This window comes from Monodon monoceros, unplaced genomic scaffold (genome assembly GCF_005190385.1).
Source record: "Monodon monoceros isolate NGI ecotype Baffin Bay Population unplaced genomic scaffold, NGI_Narwhal_1 Super_Scaffold_13, whole genome shotgun sequence".
NCBI classification, from domain to species: domain Eukaryota; kingdom Metazoa; phylum Chordata; class Mammalia; order Artiodactyla; family Monodontidae; genus Monodon; species Monodon monoceros.
In genome coordinates this window covers 64,622,606-64,635,901 of record NW_021703769.1, presented here as the reverse complement: position 1 = coordinate 64,635,901, position 13,296 = coordinate 64,622,606, and the positions used below count along the sequence as shown (strand labels likewise).

Here is a 13,296-nt window from a genome sequence, read left to right as displayed (position 1 = left end):
ACATGCCGCAGAGCGGCTGGGCCTGTGAGCCATGGCCGCTGAGCCTGCACGTCTGGAGCCTGTGCTCCGTAACGGGAGAGACCACAACAGTGAGAGGCCCACGTACCACAAAAAAAATAAATAAATAAAAATAAAATAAAATAAAAGCACAGGCCATGAAGTCAGATTGTCAGAGCTTGAATCCTGGCTCCAGTATTTACTAGTTGGGTGACTTTGAGCAAGTTCCCTAATGCCACTCAGTTTCCTCAATTATGAAATGAGGGCAATGATAATACTATGCATTCATGGTGTTCTTGTAAGAATTAAACAGGTTAACACATGTAAAAGCATTTAGAATAAAGCGTGGTACACAGGAAGTGTTAAATAAATATTAGCAACTTTTATTGCTGTCCTCCTCCTCCTCATCATCTCTGTTAGCTCATTCATCTCCCTTTTTTAATCTCATTTTGCCTTTTCATCTAAGCCTGTTTTCTCCTTATGGTTTTCTGTTCCTATTTTGTGGAACAGTTGTCTTTTTGCACCCTATTTAGGATATCAAACAGTTTTCTGAAATTTGGTTGTGAGTCCTGCATTAAACAAGGTTCAGAGGTATATTCTTCAAGTTTAACCTCCATATTATATTCCTTTACACTGCAACATTTTTTACAGGTTCCATGTGTTGTTGTCTGCTTCCCCATGCTTCAAGATCAATCTCTTCACGCTCTGTGTCAGCAAATTGGTACATGAAGTATCCTTGACCCCATTCTTGGTTCACTTTGTGACAACATCTTTCCTTTCCTTCTGTAGCTGAGCAGCTAATTATGTGCAGCTTCCAAGTTCCCTACAGCATCTCCTGCCTACTGTAATGGGCTCGTCTCCTTCCTCCATGTCCTATTCAACTGATGCAGTATTAAAAAGACCCCATAATTTCCAGCATGTACTGCAGACTAGTTTCTTCATATACCTTCTTTTGCAACAACTACTCTACGTAAAAGTAGGTTTGGTTCTGAAAAAGCTGTTTGTAAGAGCAAAATGACACCTTACAAGTGACCGATGTGAACATATCCATTGAAAGTTAAGCTTTACTTTTGTCTCCATGGTAATCATACATCTCTCTTTTTGCTGGTTTTCAAAACTCTCCACTACTTTTGGACACGATCAGGGTAAATGGTATTCATAAACCCCCTTAGAAAAAACCCAAATGCTGTAAACTGTAGAGTCAGCAACAATGGGATGGCCAAGATCCAAAGACCACATGTGATCAACTAATGCCATCTGTTGGAAGCAGGCTTTTTATTTGTTTCATCTGTGAACATTCTAAAAAAGGACATTTTTGAACTGAGGAGCGACTGTGGTTCTTTACCTTGGAAGACCATACCTCACTGAATTTAAAGTGCCACGACTATCTCCTTCCTCATTGTGGTCTGGGACCCTGCCACCCCTATCAGCTGTAGAAAGATGGCCTGGCAAGGCAAGGATGAGAAAAAAAAGAGACAGTTCTTCCAGTTCTCCCAGAGTAGTACCTGGCAGGGCAAAGCAACAGCTGCCTAATTTTCAATGTGGGATGTCACCTGCATCTCTGTATTGGGGGTGGGGGGAGGGGGGACTAGGATTATACCCAGTGGGCCTGTTGCTCTTTCTCATGCAGTCTCTTGAGGTAAAATTTCTCAGTCCCGCTCATCTACTATTTAGTTAGAGGAGATTCTGCCTAGCTTCTTTTAGTCTTTGTTTTCAGTGATATTATTCCACTCCTTTCTCTTGTGCCTTCCTAAGTATTTTACAATAGGAAACTACAAAGCTCCTAGACAGAACCCATTTGAATCCAAAGATGTGTTTTAATTGCCAAGTGTGAATTCTTTCTAATATAACAGCTTTATTGAGGTATAATTTACATATCGTAAAACTCACTCACTTAAGTGAGCAAATCAGTGGTTTTTAGCAAATTTGCCCAGTTGTGCAACTGTCTAATCCAATTTTAGAATGTTGGAACATTAGAACAAATTTAGGACATGGATCACCCCCGTAAGACCCTGCATGCCCATTTTCAATGAATCCCTGTTCCCATCCTCAGCCCCAGGCAACCATTCATCTGCTCTCTATAGATTTGCCTTTTCTGGACATTTCAAATGCATGGAATCATGTAGTATGTGGCCTCTTGATTTGGCTTTGATTTTACTTTCTTATTACCATCTTAAAAAGCTTTAAATGTCTTTCTAGCCTTTCCACAGGGTTTAAAATTCTCATGGTGAGAGCTCCAGGGAGGCCTTCTCTGACCTCATGGGATGTTGTTTTCTGGGCTTTTCATGATCTAGGAGCCTGGAGGCACATGGATCTCTCAAATAAGTGCTGAAGGAACTGTGTTGGGGAATGCACACTAAGAAAAGCCAGCAGTCCTTTGGGGAATTCCCTCAAGGTTGGGTTAACATCATCTAACATTGATCTTTATTTGTCTAGAAGTGCTAAATTTCCCTTTATTCTTTTGCTTTTTGTTTGTTTTTTCATTTTTTTAAAGTCTTTATTGAATTTGTTACAATATTGCTTCTGTTTTATGTTTTGGTTTTTTGGCCATGAGGCATGTGGGATCTTAGCTCCCTGACCAGGGATTGAACCCGTACCCCCTGCGTTTGAAGGTGAAGTCTTAACCACTGGCCTGCCAGGGAAGTCCCCCATTGTGTGTCTTTTGAAAACCCACTCACCTCTCTGTTGAAGTTTATCTTGTTCTCCCAAGTGAAGGTGAGGAAAACAGCTGGGGCAGGGGGTGGTCAGAGGTGATAGAACTAATTTGTCTTCCTGGATTTCTACTACTATTCTCCCCATTCCACCCCTGCACTTGCATCAGAGTTTGAGTTAAAATCACAGTGCACAGCGAACAGGAGCACTACTCTGATGAGGACCAAACAGACCTAGAGCTAAATGTTCTCAAGTGCCTCTCTGTGTGCCCACAGCTATGCTAAATGTCTGACACATATATCTCATTCACCTTCCACAGGGATTCTCTAAGCTTTATATAAAATCTGGCCCATTTTACAGATATGCAAATGGTAACCTTGGCCAAGATCACACAGCAGTAAATCCACTTTTACTCAGTTGGACCTTTTCTCTTTGGCCAAAATGTTCCTGTATCAAGCCACAAATTAACTCTAGCTAATAACATCAGCAAGAGAAGGGGATAAATGCTTTTCTGAATCATGCTTTTTCTATCTCTTTTTTTATTATAAAAACAATTTAATTCTATTAAATAAAAATGATCAAAAATATTTTTGTTCATACCACACTATCACAGGTATTTCAGTTTTCAAAATATCTTTATCTTGTCCATCTGCTTTCATCTCTTTATATAGTTGCCATAATGGTATATATTCCATTTTTTATTCTTCTATTTTATTTGTCATTGTTTCTTAAATGCACTTTTCTATATTAATACTTAGATTTTGTAGCTATCATTTTAAAGTATTTAATAGATAATTTATTTTAAAACTTCATTTTTTTAGTTTTCTATTTCACTTAAGTATTAATTGGGTATATATCTCATTATCTTCCTCTTAGTTCTAGATAATGTGAATTCTCTTCTTAAGGTCACTTCATCTCTCTAGAATGTGCATCTACATCATTGCCCCTAGTTCTCTTTTTTTTTTTTAAATAAATTTATTTATTTTGGATCTGTTGGGTCTTTGTTGCTGCGCGTGGGCTTTCCGCAGTTGCGGCAAGCGGGGGCTACTCTTCGCTGCGGTGCGCAGGCCTCTCATTGCAGTAGTTTCTCTTGTTGCAGAGCACGGGCTCTAGGCGCGTGGGCTTCAGTAGTTGCAGCACGCAGGCTCAGTAGTTGTGGCACACGGGCTCTAGAGCGCAGGCTCAGTAGCTGTGGCGCACGGGCTTAGTTGCTTTGCAGCATGTGGGATCTTCCCGGACCAGGGCTCGAACCCGTGTCCCCTGCATTGGCTGGCGGATTCTTAACCACTGCGCCACCAGGGAAGTCCCTCTCTTTTTTTTAATTGAAGTATAGTTGCTTTACAGTGCTTCAGGTGTACAGCAAAGTGATTCAGTTTTATATATATATAAATATATTTATATAAACACACATATATATGCCTATGGCTATTCTTTTTCAGATTCTTTTCCATTACAGGTTTTTACAAGATATTGAATATAGTCCCTTGTGCTGTACAGTAGGTCCTTGTTGTTTACCTATCTTAGATATAGTGGTATCTGTTAATCCCAAATTCTTAATTTAACCCTCCCCCCTCCTTTCCCCTTTGGTAACCATAAGTTTGTTTTCTATGTCTGTGCATCTATTTCTGTTTTGTAAATAATGTAATTATCATTTTAATGACTGCAAAGTATTCCATTCATTTTATAAGACATAATTTTGACTGGTCTTCTAATGTGGGACATGTAAATTATTTTCAAATTTTTGTTATCACAGATGGTGCTATGTACTCATGTAGAGAGATTATTTTCATTATTAATTATTTCCTTATGATAAATTCCCAGAATGTGATTTCTGACTTGGACTAGAGACATTTTTGTAGCTCTGTAAGCATAGTGCCAGATTGCTTTCTAAAAGTGTTGTATCAGATTGACTTCTAGGTAGAGCTGCACAGTGACATAGGATAATAGAAACTCTCTCCTATAATACATAATGATATGAACAATAACAACAGTTTAAGCCTAAAAATTTCCCAGTTACAGCCTGATTCTTTAAACATTGAGAGGTAGAAGATAAGGAGAGAAACAAAAGATCCTGCATGTTGTATCTCTCAACCCAGAACCCACAACCCCACTGTCCTTCTAAAAGTGATGCTGAGAGGAAAGGGGGTGAGTTGACAAAATTCTGAGAGTTCTCACTGGTAATCACCAGTGTGGAAAAAGCAGATGGCAGTGGTGACTGGGCAGCTGTAAAAAAAATGTCTAAGAGAAACCTTTGAGCATGAAACCCCTCCATAATTTGGTAGGACCTTATTAGGAGTGGGAGAAACTACCAGGGTTTGCATCTTCCAGAGCTCCATGCTGAGTGGGGGATGTGAGCTGAAGTTTTCAGGAGTGAATCATGTCTCTAACTGGGGTGGGAGTGGGATGGACCCATGGTTCTGGAAAATTGGCCAAATTTTAGAAAGAGAGTTCAAAGCCCAGGTTTCCTGGCAAGGGCAACTGAGTATTTCCTTTTACCCAACCCCTGTACCCTCAGGCTACAGAAAAGAAATCCACACACCAGTCCTTGAATTGTGGCCAAGAAAGTGAGGGAAATAAACTCACCCTAGATAATGGTGGGGAAAATGTCAAGATTTTACCTGATTATATCAGAGTAAGAACATCAGAAAGAAAGAGACAGAGGCAGAGAATGAGAATCTAAAAGAAAAACATGACCTAAGAAACATAAATTATTTGTGTTGCAAGAACTTAGTAATAATATAAATTTAATTTTTAAAATTTATAGATGAACAATGTGCTACTGGCAAAGGGATAGATATATAGATCAGTAGAATAGAATTGAGGGTCCAGAAATAAGCCCCTCATATTTATAGTGACTTGATTTTTGACAAGGGTACCAAGATAATTTTATGGAAAAAGAATAATCCTTCCAACACATGGTGCTGGAATAAATGAATATATACATGTAAAATAATGAATTTGGGCCTCTACTTTACACCATAGTCAAAAATTAACTCAAAATGGATCAAAGATCTAAATTCAAAAGTTAAAATTATGAAAGCTTAGAAGAAAACATAGGTGCAAATGATCATGACCTTGGACAGGCAACAATGTCTTAGGACACCAAAAGCACAAGCAACAAAAGAAAAAATAGTTAAACTGAACTTCATCAAAATTAAAAACTTTTGTGCTTCATAGGACAACATCAAGAAAGTGAAAAGACAACTCACAGAATGGGTGAAATTTCTTTTGCAAATCATATATCTGATAAGGGACTTGTATATAGAATGTATAAAGAAGTATTATAATTCAATGATAAAAAGATAAATAACACAATTTTTAAATGGGCAAAGTAACTGAATAGACATTTCTCTAAAGAAGATATATAAAGGGCCAATAAGCACATGACAAGAACTCAACATTACTAGCATTATTAGCCATCAGGAAAATGCAAATCAAAAACACGAGATACGGGGCTTCCTGGTGGCACAGTGGTTGAGAGTCTGCCTGCGAATGCAGGGGACACGGATTCGAGCCCTGGTCTGGGAGGATCCCACATGCCACGGAGCAACTGGGCCCGTGAGCCACAACTACTGAGCCTGTGCGTCTGGAGCCTGTGCTCCGCAACAAGAGAGGCCACAACAGTGAGAGACCCGTGCACTGTGATGAAGAGTGGCCCCTGCTCGCCGCAACTAGAGAAAGCCCACACACAGAAACGAAGACCCAATGCAACCAAAAAAATAAATAAATTAATTAATTAAAAAAAAAAACAAACATGGGATACCAACTCACAACTGCAATGAGAATAATAAAAAAGATGGAAAACAACAAGTGTTGGTGAGAATGTGGGAAAATTGGAACCCTCACATGTTATAATGGAAATGTAAAATAGTACAGCAGCTTTGGAAAACAGCATTTGGCAGTTCCTCAAAAGTTAAACAAACAAAAGAAAGTTAAACATAGAGTTACCATATGACCAAGCAATTCCACTCCTAGATATATGCCCAAGAGAAATAAAAACAGATGTCCACACAAAGACTTGTACACAAATGTTCATAACAGCATAATTCATAATGACCAAAAAGTGGAAACAATCCAAATGTCCATCAACTGATGAATGAATAAATATAGTATATCCATACAATTAAACATTATTCAACAGTAAAAAGAAATGAAGTAATAATACATGATACAATGTGGATAAACCTTAAAAACATTATGATGAGTAAAAGAAGCCAGTCACAAAAGAACATCTATTGGATGACTTCAATTATATGAAATGTCCAGAATAGTAAATCTATAGAGACAGAAAGTACATTAGTGGTTGCCTAGTGTTGTGGGCAAGCGGGGAGATGAGGGACGAGAAGAGGATTTGGGAGGTGACAGCTAAGAGGTATGAGGTTTCTTTTTGGTGCAATGAAATGTTCTAAAATTGATTATGGTAATTACTGTACAACTCTGTGAATATTAGTATATTCATACATACATGTATTTTTAGTAAACGATTGAATTGTACAATTGAAATGGGTGAATTATATCATGTGTGAATTATATCTTAATAAATCTGTCATTTTAAAGTTTGTAGATGAGGTGATAAAACCACAGAATTAGAGAAAAAGAGGGGTTGAGAAACCAAAGAAACAAATTGAGATCTAAACAATGCTATTAATGATCTAATAAATTAGAACCAGCAAAGAATAAAGCATACAAGTCTAGACAGCTAACAAATGGCTTAGAGGAAAGGTTTCAGATAACTACACTTGCTACAGAAGACGAAGTCTAAGAGCAATTATAAAGAATATGACTGATATGGAGACCAAACAGTGCTAATTCCTTTAGTGGGTAACCCAATAAATAGTGTAGACAATATATACTAAGATATAAATGCAGAAATTTTTCCTAAAATGAAGAACTGCTTCTGTAAATTTTAAGAGTATGCTGTATTCCAAGAAAAACTGATACAGAATAATTGACCAAAAGAAATACTATGATTAAATTATTGGACTTCTAGGATAAAAGAGATTCCATCACGCATCTGTATAGGAAAGAAAAATCAATAAAAGTGGAAATATCTGATGGGCCTCAGACTTCTACACAGCAATCTAGAATGCAAGAAAACACACTGGAACATTGGTCTGCAACATTCTGAAGGAAAGAAAATGCGACATAAGAATACTACTCTTGGGCTTCCCTGGTGGCGCAGTGGTTGAGAGTCCACCTGCCGATGCAGGGGACACGGGTTCATGCCCTGGTCCAGGAAGATCCCACATGCCGCGGAGCGGCTGGGCCCGTGAGCCATGGCCGCTGAGCCTGCGTGTCCGGAGCCTGTGCTCCGCAACGGGAGAGGCCACAACAGTGAGAGGCCCGCGTACTGCAAAAAAAAAAAAAAAAAAAAAAAATACTACTCTCAGCCAAGTCAAAAGGCAGACATTGTCAAACATGCAAGATCTGAGAGAATAGAGCCCTGATAAGTCCCGTCTTGGAAATACAAAATGAAATCAGCCAACTAACAAATCAATCAAGATAAAGAACTCTTGGGGACTTCTCTGCTGGTCCTGTGGGTAAGACTCCACAGTCCCAATGCAGGGGGCCCAGGTTTGATCCCTGGTCAGGGAACTAGATCCCACATGCATGCTGCAACTAAGAAGCCTGCATGCCAAAAATAAGAAGCCTACATGCCACGACTAAAGGTCCCGCATGCCGCAACGAAGATACCACGTGCTGCAACTAAGTCCTGGCACAGCCAAAATAAAATATAAAAATAAATAAAGAAATAAACATAGCAGAGTGTACATGTCAAATTAAAAAAAAAAAACAAACTCTTAAATAGTCTGTGTTAAAAGCCCTGAGTTTGAGTGTTGAACCTATTTAAATAGAGACCTAAGACTAAGGAATGGGAGAATTATAGTTGCAGAACAAGATGTCAATGTTATAATCCCTGAAAAAGTAAAAGTTATATCATCAAGAACAACAAAAGGAACCAAAGGAGAGGAGAAGGAAGAGTGAGAGTTAATCACGTCATAGTTCATAAAGGAATCAATGAAACCGGTCTAACATCGAGTAACATGTATTTACAAATGAAATGTGATATCAGGATTTACTTCAAAATACCTCAGACAAAGAAAGAAAACAAAAGGGAGGGAGGACGTGAGGAGGGAAGGAAAATGAATATGGTGGTGGTTGGTGTTGGGGAAATGAATGAGACAAGAGTTGCAAAATGTTGAAGATTATTGAAGCTACTGAAGCTAGATAATGGCAGTTTATTATACTATTCTCCTTATTTTTGTGTATTTTTAATTTTTTTCACAATAAAAAGTTAAAATATAATAACAAAGTTGGATTAAATTATTTTTAAAATTATAGTGACTTTAAGCCCTAATGGCTTAAAAATATTTTAAAATTAAGAAGCATCTTGCTAAGAGGGTAAATATTAAAAGTTTTCATCACAGAAAAAACTGATGAACTGAAATGTTTGATGAACTGAAATGTTTGAACTGATGGACTGAAATGTTTCATCCCTTTAACTGAAGCTCAAGACTCTCTCTCACTCACACACACATACACCCTACAACCACCAAGCCTGCCCTCTTTGGGCCAATTTTAGGCAAGTCCTGTGGAGAGAGAAGCAAGTCACTTGTGCTCACAGCTTGGCTGGCTGGGCAATGGGGCAGGCCCTGTCATGCCCACTGCTGCTGTGAATCACATGGCCTAGCATTTGTCTTGCCGGGGCCTGGGTAATTCTCCATGTCCACTTCAGAAGGTTTTTCTCTTATTTTTTTTTAAATTTTATTTCATTCTGCAGGCTTTGCAAACAGTATCTCATAGACTTCTCATGGCATTCTCTAGATGAGGAAATTGAGAAGGGAGTCATTCACCCGGGGCCCCACAGTGAGTCAGTAAGGAACAATTGGATGGGAGGCCAGGTCCTTCCCTGACACCCTTCTTATTCCCACTCCTCATCTTAAAGTGAAAAAAAGAAAAAGACACCCACCAATTACAGAGGCAGGGACTTCACTGGGAAAAAGGATCATAGGAACTTTGTGTTGCTTTTGTGGGGAAGGTGGGGAGTGGTTCCAGATGGGTACTATGATTGTAGTTTGGAAGAATTGGTGGAGTGGGAGGGCAACTCAGAATCCAAGTTCAAGCATCCTGACTTCTCACAAACAACCTTGTAGCCCTGTAACTCTCCAGCTCTGCTACAACTGGCTTCTGCCTCCCCCCCCAACCTTTCTGCTGTCTCCCTACCTACCAGCCCCTCTAGCCCTCCTCTCCAGCTTGGCCCCCAAGGCCCACCTCCTCCACCTTTCTCTCTCATCAGCACCTCTACTCCCTCCTTCCCTTGTCCTCTTGCCAAACACACCTGGCAAAACCCCAATCTTGGATCAATACACCACCCCTTTTTTTCTTTCCACTCACACTACAGAGCTGCTGAACAGTACAGGAGAAAATCACACAAGCAGAAGACTTGGCATTACTTTCATGGTCTCCAACCTCAGTTTGGGGAAGCAGAAAGACCATAGACTTTGGACTCAAATAGATCTGTTTTGGAGCATAGATGTAAAAACACTCAACAAAATACTAGCAAACCGAATCCAACAATACATTAAAAGGATTATACACCATGATCAAGTGGGATTTATCAATTTCCACAAATCAATCACTGTGGAACACCACATTAAATTGGAGAATAAAAAACATATGATCATCTCAATAGATGCAGAAAAAGCTTCTGATAAAATCAATATCCATTTATGATTAAAAACTCTCCAGAAAGTGGAGACAAGCCTCAACATAATAAAGGCCATATATGACTTACCCACAGCTAACATCATACTCAATGGTGAAAAGCTGAAATCATTTCCTCTAAGATCAGGAACAAGACAAGGATGCCCACTCTTCCCACTTTTATTCAACATAGTTTTGGAAGTCCTAGCCACAGCAATCAGAGAAGAAAAATAAATAAGTAAAAGGAATCCAAATTGAAAAAGAAGTAAAACTGTCACAGTTAGAAGATGACATGACACTATACATAGAAAATCCTAAAGATGCTACCAGAAAATGACCAGAGCTCATCAACAAATTTGGTAAAGTTGAAGGATACAAAATTAATATAGAGAACTCTGTTGCATTTCTATACACTAACAATGAAATATCAGAAAGAGAAATTAAGGAAACAATCCCATTTACCATTGCATCAAAAAGAATAGAATACCTAGGAATAAACCTACATAAGGAGGCAAAATACCCATACTCTGAAAACTATAAGACACTGATGAAAGAAATTGAAGACAATACAAACAGATGGAAAGATATATAGTGTTCTTGGATTGGAAGAATCAATATTGTTAAAATGACCATGCTGCCCAAGGCAATCTACAGATTCAATGCAATCCTTATCAAATTATCAATGACATTTTTCACAGAACTAGAACAAATAATCCTAAATTTTATATGGAACCATAAAAGACCCATAATTGCCAGAGCAATCCTGACAAAGGAGAATGGAGCTGGAGGTATCATGCTCCCTGACTTCAGACTATACTACAAAGGTACGATAATCAAAACGGTATGGTACTGGCACAATAACAGACACAGATCAGTGGAAGAGGACAGAAGGCCCAGAAATAAACCACTTATGGTCAATTAATCTATGACAAAAGAGGCAAGACTATGCAATGGAGAAAACACAACCTCTTCAATAAATGGTGCTGGGAAAACTGGACAACTACATGTAAAAGAATGAAATTAGAACATTCTCTAACACCATATACAAAAATAAACTCAAAATGCATTAAAGACCTAAATGTAAGACTAGATACTATATAACTCCTAGAAGAAAACATAGGCAGAACACTCTTTGACATGAATCACAGCAATATTTTTTTGGATTCATCTCCTAGAGTAATGGAAACAAAAGCAAAGCTAAACAAATGGGACCTAATCAAATTTAAAAGCTTTTGCACAGCAAAGGAAACCATAAACAAAACAAAAAGACAACCTACAGAATGGGAGAAGATATTTGCAAACAATGCAACTGACAAGGGATTAATTTCCAAACTATACAAACAGCTCATACAGCTTAATATCAAAAACAAACAACCCAATCAAAAAAATGGACAGAAGACCTAAATAGACATTTTTCCAAAGAAGACATACAGATAGCCAACAGGCATATGAAAAGATGCTCAGTATCGCTAATTATTAGAGAAATGGAAACCAAAACTACAATGAGTTATCGCTTCACACCAGTCAGAATGGCCATCACCAGAAAGTGTACAAATAATAAGTGCTGGAGAGGGTGTGGAGAAAAAGTAACCCTCCTACACTGTTGGTGGGAATGTAAATTGGTGCAGGCACTATGGGGAACAGATGGAGGGTCCTCAAAACACTAAAAATAGAGTTACGATATGATCCAACAATCCCACACCTGGGCATACACCTGGAGAAAATATAATTTGAAAAGATACATGCACCCCAATATTCATAGCAGCACTATTTACAATAGCCAAGACATGGAAGCAACCTAAATGTCCATCAACAGAGGAATGGATAAAGAAAATGTGGTGCATATATATACAACGGAATGTTACTCAGCCAGAGAAAAGAATGAAATAACGCCATTTATGGCAGCATGGATGGACCTAGATACTATCATATGAAGTGAAGTCAAACAGAGAAAGTCAAATATCATATGATATCACTAGTTTGTGGACTCTTAAAAAAATGATACAAATGAACTTATTTGTAAAACAGAAATACACAGACATAGAAAACAAACTTATGGTTACCAAAGGGGAAAGGAGGGAGAGGGATAAATTAGAAGTTTGGGATTAACATATACACACTACTGGACTTCCCGGGTGGCGCAGTGGTTAAGAATCCACTTGCCGATGCAGGGGACACATGTTCCAGCCCTGGTCCCAGAAGATCCCACAAGCTGCGCAACGACTAATCCCTTGCGCCACAACTACTGAGCCTGTGCTCTGGAGCCCGCGAGTCACAACTACTGAGCCCACGTGCCACAGCTACTGAAGCCTGCGTGCCTCAAGCCCATGATCTGCAACAAGAGAAGCCACCGCAATGAGAAGCCTGCTCACCGCAATGAGGAGTAGCCCCCGCTCACCACAACTAGAGAAAGCCTGCACATGGCAACGAAGACCCAGTGCAGCCAAAAATAAATAAATAAATTTATTTTAAAAAATATACATACTGCTATAGATAAAATAGATAATCAACAAGGGCCTTCTGTATAGCACGGGGAACTATATTCAATATCTTATAGTAATCTATAATGGAAAAGAATCTGAAAAATAATACATATATACATATATATGTGTAACTGAATCACTTTGCTGTACACCTGAAACTAACACAACTTTGTAAATCAACTATACTTCAATTTAAAAAAAAGTTTTCCTGGGCTTCCCTGGTGGCGCAGTGGTTGAGAGTCCGCCTGCCGATGCAGGGGACACCGGTTCGTGCCCCGGTCCGGGAAGATCCCACATGCCGCGGAGCGGCTGGGCCCGTGAGCCATGGCCGCTGAGCCTGCGCGTCCGGAGCCTGTGCTCCGCAACGCGAGAGGCCACAACAGTGAGAGGCCCGCGTACCGCAAAAAAAAAAAAAGTTTTCCTCACAAGAAAACAAATTCTATGTATGGTGACAGATTTT

The 13,296-nt window shown here is 39.0% G+C and overlaps 1 protein-coding gene across 2 annotated transcripts in view; it reads left to right on the top strand.

Annotated features, from left to right (window-relative positions):
• The window catches only part of DNAH3 (dynein axonemal heavy chain 3), a 196,863-nt gene that overhangs the window by 121,803 nt on the left and 61,764 nt on the right, over positions 1 to 13,296 (top strand). The window lies entirely within an intron of this gene.